We start from the raw sequence: 8,645 nt of genomic DNA on the forward strand, positions 1-8,645 counted from the left end.
GTTGATACACCTGAACACAGTAGACACTAGAGTGTGACGCTTAGTCTCAGTGGTTGATTCTTGTTAGAGTGCCTTAAATTGTATGTTTGTAACTGACTTGAGTGCTCAAACGAGAGTGTCTTGATAAGCCGATCTGGAGTGAGTCATGTGCCATGTGTGTGTGAGTGTTTTGTATTCTATGATCTGCATTTGATGCCTAGAACTTGCCCCGTGTGTTTGCAAAGCGAAATAGTAGCTTTATTCAGTCTTAGAAGTGATATAGGCATTTCTTTGTTAAGCCAGATATATAAAGTAGACCCACCTAAATGTTATAAATCGTAGTTAACCCCGTTGAGCCTACAAGCCTATTTCTTTGGCAACCACATTACAAACCTTATCCAATTGTTTGAACGGCCCATTTGTTTGAACCCCTTTACCTCCTACGAGCACTTGAATGGTCATAAATATGCAAAAATTAAAGTGTGAGGTGGTGGTTTGATTTTTGAGTGGAACCAATCAAATAGAGAAAATGTGTAGTATTTTGAAATATAAAAAAAATAAGCGCCACTGAAAAAAAAACGGGGGGGGGGGGGGGGGAATAAGTAAGTGTAGTACTTGATAAGTGGTGGCTTGATACAATTGCACCTAATGAAGTTTGGGGTATTATAAATAGAAGTGTGGTGGAATGTCTGAATTGACATAAGTATGGTTTTGAAGGCGAATGTAATTGTATTAAAAGTGCGTAGGGAGGTTAGTCACTATATCCAAATATATCCCACCCGTCCCTTAGCCTACATTACAACCAAATGAAATCCTAATTGATCTTAGACTGAATGGGCTCGATTAGTAGAGTAGTACACTACGGGCAAGCCTATGGTGCATCTGTGTGGCATATGAATTTTCTTTCTGAGAGTGAGCGAATTTTGTCTATCTAAGTTCCTAATTGTTCTTAATATTATTATTTGTGGAGCTACTCTCTCGTGTGATGTGAGGGCATGTGATTCACGAAGGAAAGGTAAGTCTTGACCTCTGTATAGAGTACTTGAGTAAGTATAAATATCGCACGGCACGTGAGAGTCAACTCTTGAGGCAAAGATGATACACTACTAGACGTAACTTTGGTGAACTGTTCTTGGTGTGATACGTTAGGGGAAAAGCTTAGTGAAAGAACCTTTATAGAGTATAGTGGATTGCTCGAGGACTAGGAATGATTTAAGTGTGGGGTGTTGATAATAGGCTAGATTTAGGTAGTTTGGCGACTATTTATGCCCCAACTTGACTTTGCTTCACTGTTCTAGGATAGTTAAATGACGATAAATTGGCTCTAATTGTGAGTTTCATGTTTTGCAGGAGCAAGTTGCGCTTATGAGGACTTAGGACAGTGGTTGGAGCTAAATTAAAGCAAGGGAAGCCCCTCGGAGCTGAGTACGTGTGAAAAAAGAGAGAAAAGAAGAGTTAAAATACTGAACCAGCTTACGCAGCCTTAGCGCGACCGCGCTAGTTCAGAACCTCGAGACAGAATGATATGCAATATGTGCGGCCATTAGCGCGGGCACGAGCGCGGCCGCGCTAGTCCAGTTCGGAGCAAATAATTTCAGGGGTAAAGTAATTCTACTTAACCTATAAGAGGTCCAGCTCGCCGAAAGAGAGATGAAAAAGGTTTTTACAATTGAGTTGAAGGCAAGAAGAGGCAAGAGGCAAGGAGGATAATTCGACATCGAGTTCTATCTTTCTTCCTTTTGTATTTACCATTTATGATGAATTTGATGCTATGATGAACACGATTATGAGTAGCTAATTATTTGGTCTAGGGTTTTGATGGAACCTGTTGAAGGATGAACTTCGTGTTATGTTAATATAGTTTGCTCAGTTTAATCTCTATTTGTTCAACTACGTCTTGTTGTAGTTAATTGATAGGATCCTCAATTAGCGGTGCCTATTTAGTATGTATTACTTGGGAGAGAGTGTATATTTAGGTAATTGTTGAACAACGCCACTCCCAAAGTATATGAGGGATCAATAACCGAGGGTTTAAAGGCGGAATTAGGGATAACGAAGCCTTGGGTGTGATCTAAAGTGAGCTGTAATAAAAGCCAACTAGCGTGACTCGGGAGAGTGCGTCTAGTAAATTGTCGTAATTACTCGGGAGAGATTTACGGTAGTAAGAGTGCTCATGATCGATATAGACAATTATGCAAATCTATATGAAACATAACAGGAAGGGATTCCATCAACAGGGGAAATCACAACCTTAGATCCTTCTCTTAATTGTTTACAACTCGATCATAGTTAGTTTTTAGTTTACTTAATTTCATTCAGTTATAGTTAGTAAAAGTATCACCAATTGTTATTCAAAATATTTGGGAAGTTGATTACGAAGAATTTAGTGAGTCTAACAAGAGTAATTGGTAGGTTAATTCCCTGTGGATTCGACTCTGGAATACTCGGATTATATTTGCAACGACCGCTTGTCCTTTTTATAAGGCATAGTTGGGCGTGATCAAAACTGAAACAGACTCTTCAGATATGATTAAAATGCTCAACGAGTATAATGCCCTTACTAATAATACTTTACTCAACTGCAGGTTATTAGTGCGTCAGTTGAAGATATCAACAGTCAACCACATAACTTCAGGGAAGGTGATGCAGTAGCACATCGTCTAGCTAAGAAGCTATCAACCACTTCAAGCCAAAAAGAAGTGTCTACCATGCTCGTCCACCTTTTTTTGTTGAAGCTGTTTTGAAAAAGGACAAGGATGGTGTTTGTTTTGGAACAAAACTCTTAAGTACCTCTGTTTGTAATAGCCTAATAGCTAAAAACAATAGAAATACCCTTAGGGACTATGTAGTTTTATGTAAGACTTTCTCGGTTTATTAGTATTTATATATGCTCCCTTAACGTTCAAAAAAACAAAGCAAATTAGTTTAATTTTATTAGATTTCTTATGGTAATTAAAGACTTTTCAATTCCTCACCTCACATCTAAGTAACGGTGACCTGGGGAGAGCAGATCCTAGGCACTAATCACATCAACGTGCGAAACATCTTCATTGCTGCCCAGCAAAGAAAAATTAAATAAATACTACAATTAAATATAAATAAAAACACCTTCACGCCAAAAATAAAAAGAGAAAAAAAAAGAGAAACTACTTTATCTTTCATTTTGAAAGAACCCTCCTCACCGTCTACAAGATTTTTGATTTTAACATCTTAAAAGTAAAATGACTAATATGATTCACGTTGGAGTTGGACGAAATAGCAGTTAAATATGGGTGTGTTTGGCATGAAGGAAAACATTTTCCGATTTTTTCAATTTTTTCATGTTTGGTTGGCTTAAATATTTTGGAAAATATTTTCCTTATGAACTCATTTTCCTCCAAATGGAGAAAAATGTTTTCCTTATAAAGAGAAGGGAAAACATTTTCCAAAACTTCTTCTCAACCTTCCCTACCCTCACCAACCCACCTCACCCCCTCTTCAAAAAAGGCTTTTTTTTCAATTTCAGTTTTTCTGTTACCACCCACCCTACTACCCCTCCACCCCACTGCACCCCACACCCATCCCCAACAACCCCCCCCCCCCTACCGCAACTTTTTTTTGCCTTAATTTTTTTTTTTAAAAATTTTCAAATTTCTCTTTTTTTCGTTTTTCTGCATCACCCATCCCCCCACCCCGTCACCTCGCCCTTACCCCCCCCCCCCCCTACGTCTACTAAAAAAAATTTACTTTTTTTTTTGTAATTTAAATTTCTGTTTTTTTTCATTTACTGCCACCACACCCCCCTCCCCCCCCCCCCCCCCGAAAAAAATATTTTTTAAATATATTTTTCAGTTTTAATTTTTTTTATTTATCGATTTAAAGGTTCAAAATTTTACAAGTTCCAAAATTATGAGTTCGGAGGTTTATGTGTTTGAAAGTTTACGGGTTTAGAAATTATAAAGTTTACGGGTTCGAAATTCCGCGGTTTTGAAAGTTTAGCGGTTCGAAAGTTTATGAAATTTGTGGGTTCGGAAGGTTGTCGGTTTGAAAGTTTATGGCTTCATGTTTATTATATCTAAATTATATATGAATACTCTTGAGAAGTCATTTTCCTTAATTTGCGTACCAAACACCGGAAAACGAATAAGATTACTACTTATTTTTCAATAAAATATTTTTCACGGAAAACATTTTCCATTATACCAAACACACCCACTTTGTCGTTAGCATAAACTCCAAATAATGATTGAAATAGCAAAGAGAGATCTAGATGTAAGTTAGCATAAAAGATATGAAAAGAATCCAAAATAACGACACAAAGAAATATTAAGTAACGATTAGCAAGAAACGTTGGAATTTGGATTACCACTTTGTCGAATCCATTTGTGCTTATTACACTTGTAGGAGTTGAAGTAGATCTCTTCGAACTTGATTTGGGGCAACCACTAAGTTATTTTTTTGGTTTTATAGTAGCTCATTGTATGTTTGGGCGTTGACCTTCTTCTTATTGTTACGAGAATAATGATAAAATAAAAATAATTAAATAAGTTTATAGTTAATTGCTTGTTTCCTGCGTTGGTTGTAAGTAATACCCTTTTCTGTTAAATAATACTAGTAATAATTGTGGTGTCTAGAACATTTGTGAGCATCTCGACTAATTTTATAGGATATCTGTTATCTTCCACCAGCACATGAACCAAATAATTCCGTTCATCAATGATTAAACAAATGAGAAAAAAATTACCTAATATTTTTGTTTCGGCTGAAATCTAAACGTAAAAACTCATGATTTTCAATTTATTTTATTGGTCATTAAGTCATACCCCGGACTCATCAAGGTAACAAGAAATACTTCTTCCAAAATTGAACATGCAAGCAAGTCACGTCAATCACTCAAATCCGTTGACTTTGATTTATTCACAAAACAGCTTATTTGGAGTAACAGTTTCTGGAAGTAAGAAGAAAAGTAGCACTATATATTTAATTTCAACATCTATCCAACGAAATAATCAATTACTTCTACCAGGGATGCTAGTTTTTATTCTCGTTTTGGGTCAAATGATTTTGTAGCCTATTACAAATACATTTTTAGTTTTAGTATACGGTTAAAATCGGGCTCGCCTGTTGTGTGACTAATCGAGACTGGAATATGATAGGTTAAGGTTCGACCTCGGATTATATCGAACCAAGGTGAGGTTCGACCCCGGGACCAAGCAAAATCGAGACCAGGCGAGATCGAGGGAAATTCGCCAAGGTAACAGAAAGACGAAGTATCTGCGATCATTCATAGATCACGGCGGAAATCTCGGCACGTATCAAGGAGGGGCCGAGTAATTAGCAAATCATAAGATTTTTACCTTGTATAGAATTGTACCAAGAATAGGACACCCCTACTATATAAAGGGGGTATGAACATTTGTAAAACACATAATTTTTACGTAACATAAAGTAATATACTGCCATTTTCTAGCTTTTATTATTTTGTTACTCTTTTCATACGTCAGTTGAAACATCTTTGGTTCAAGGGTGATCGACCTTGAGGGCCAAGGCTATTCGATCCGTGTGGTTTGCATTTATTCTTTTATCGTCAATTTCAATATTAATCTATTCTCTTAAATTGTACCAAGTTATATCACGTATCCTTAAAATCACGTATAAATTTAATTGTTATCCGATTTTAGGATAAACAGTTTGGCGCCCACCGTGGGGCTAAGGATAATAGTGGTTACTCGGTGCAAACTTTCATAACACAAACTATTTTTCACTTGTTCTTTGAAGTATCCTTGATTCCAGGATCAGAATGTCGAACTCTCAGTCAACACCCCTTCACGTCGACAACGATTTCGGCCACCACAGGGAGAATGATAACATAACACCAGGAAACGACGTACCCCAGTCGATCTCGATGGAGTTGCGACTGTAGATCCAATTGACGTCAGCTCACATGTAGCCCTCAACGCCAATTTGGTGGTCGATCTCGAGGGTAGCGTCCACGGGGACGTTCGATTAGCCGCTCAAAGCGCACGTGGTGGTGAAGATGGTGGGATCAACCTGTGGGTGATCTTCGAAATGCTGCAGGCTCAAAAGGCAGCGATAGCCCAACTCCAAAATCAGAATCACCCGAGCAGGATTGAGCCCGAACCGTCACAGGATCAAATCGGTTTCGAAGAAATCGAACGAGAATGAATCGGGGATCGAGCTTGCAATCATAAAGATGCTCGAAGAACTGAGAAAACAAATTGAGTCGGGGGAAAAGAAGATCGAGGCAAACGATAAGAAGGTGGAAACTTACAACTCCAGGGTCGATCAAATCCTGGGGGCACCACCGATATTGAAGGGTATGGACTCCAAAAAGTTCGTGCAAAAGCCTCCCCCCGAGCGCGGCCCCCAAGCCGATACCCAAGAAGTTCCGAATGCCTGAGATTCCTAAATACAACGGAACAATCGATCTGAACGAGCATGTCACCTCTTACACATGTGCTATCAAAGGGAATGATCTAGAGGATGACGAAATCAAATTTGTCTTACTAAAGAAATTCGGAGAGACCCTGTCGAAGGGGGCTATGATATGGTACCACAATTTACCACCTAATTCTATTGACTCGTTTGCTATGCTTGCAGATTCTTTCGTAGGCACATGCTGGAGCCATCAAGGTTGAAACTAGGAAATCACACCTTTTCAAGGTAAGGCAGAAGGACAACGAAATGCTCAGAGAATTCGTGTCTCGAATCCAAATGGAACGGATGGTCCTGCCACCAGTCGCCAATGATTGGGCAGTTCAAGCTTTCACCCAAGGACTCAATGTTCGAAGCTCGATGGCTTCGTAGAAGTTGAAGCAAAATTTGATAGAATACCCGGCTGTCACTTGGGCCGATGTGCATAATCAGTATCAGTCGAAGATCAGGGTCGAAGATAACCAACTTAGGGCTCCTTCTGGGTCCGTTTATCCTATTAGACCCGTCGACAGAATTAAGAGTGATATCGACTGATAACTGAGGTCGAACAAAGATCGATATCAGCCATATAGTGGAGATCGCAGGAGCGACGGATCTGGGCGGAATCCTGTACGAAATGAAAGGAGAACTGATTGAGGTCAGAGCTCTCGAGGACTCATAAGCAAGAACGGCTTCGACAAGCCTATCGGACCCAAAGAAGCACCTCGATTATCAGAATGCAACTTTAATGTTGATGCAACTGCCATCGTATCAGCTATCGGACGCCTCAAAGATACTAGATGGCCTCGACCTTTACAAACCGACCCAGCCCGAAGAGATCACAACCAAATGTGCGAATATCATGGCACCCAAGGCCACAGAATGAAAGATTGTTGACAATTGAGAGAAGAAGTAGCCCGGTTATTCAACAATGTGCATCTTTTGTAGTTTCTAAGCGATCGAGCCAAGAATCATTTCAGAAACAGGGATTCCAATAAATAAAATGAGCAAGAGGAACCTCAACACGCCATTCATATGATCATCGAAGGGGCCAACGTTCCTCAAGGTCCGGTGTTTAAGCGCACCAAAGTATCAATCACGAGGGAAAAATGGACTCGAGATTACATGCTAGAAGGAACTTTATCTTTCAACGATGAAGATGCAGAAGGAATCACGTAGCCCAATAATGAAGCACTGGTAATATCTGTACTCATGAATAAAACTCGAGTTAAACGTGTGTTAATTTATCCAGGTAGCTCGGCCAACATCATTCGATCGAGGGTCGTACAACAACTTGGCCTACAGGACCAAATCGTACCTGCAACTCGAGTACTAAATGGGTTCAACATGGCTTGTGAAACCACTAAAAGAGAGATAATATTGCCTGTGAACGCAGTCGGAACCATCCAGTAGACCAAGTTTTATGTGATCGAGGGGGACATGAGGTATAACGCTCTGTTCGGGAGACCGTGGATCCATAACATGAGAGCTGTGTCCTCGACCCTTCACCAGGTGTTAAAATTCCCGACACCAAAGGGAATTAAAAAAATTTAAGGGAAGCAACCCGCCGCAAAGGAAATATTTTCCATCGATGAAGTAATTCTTGTATCGATACTCCCATCGACAAAGGAGCCAGATTCGAAAACAAAATCGGAAGCCAAATAGCAATCACCGATGTCGGCCTCGACCCAACAGGACAAGCAGGGGACTGACGAAGACGATGATTACGGGATTCCTCGATCCTTCATAGTCCCTGATGACTGTAACGCTACCAAATTGACGGTCGAAGAGCTGGAGCAAGTCGTATTAATCAAACATCTACCCGATCGAAAGGTATACCTGGGCACGGGATTAACTCCCCAGCTCAGGAAAAAACTCATTCAATTTCTTATTGCTAACATGGATTGTTTTGCTTGGTCCCATCTCGACATGATAGGGATCCCACCGGAGGTCACCACTCACAAGCTGAGCCTGGACCTGAAGTTCCATTCGGTCAAGTAGAAAAGGAGACCCCAGTCCGTGATCAAGCACACCTTCATCAAGGATGAGGTAACTAAACTCCTTAAAATAGGGTCCATCCAGGAAGTCAAATACCCGGAATGGCTAGCAAACGTAGTAGTAGTCCCTAAAAAAGGGAACAAACTGATAATGTGTGTGGATTACAAGGATTTAAATAAGGCATGCCCCAAAGACTCTTTCCCTTTGCCTAACATCGATCACATGATCGATGCACGGCTGGCCAAGAGATCCTC

The 8,645-nt window shown here is 40.0% G+C and overlaps 1 pseudogene; it reads right to left on the reverse strand.

The window, feature by feature from the left end:
• The window catches only part of LOC109222950, a 33,505-nt pseudogene extending 29,137 nt beyond the window's left edge, over positions 1-4,368 (reverse strand).

This window comes from Nicotiana attenuata, chromosome 2, assembly GCF_001879085.1.
Source record: "Nicotiana attenuata strain UT chromosome 2, NIATTr2, whole genome shotgun sequence".
NCBI classification, from domain to species: domain Eukaryota; kingdom Viridiplantae; phylum Streptophyta; class Magnoliopsida; order Solanales; family Solanaceae; genus Nicotiana; species Nicotiana attenuata.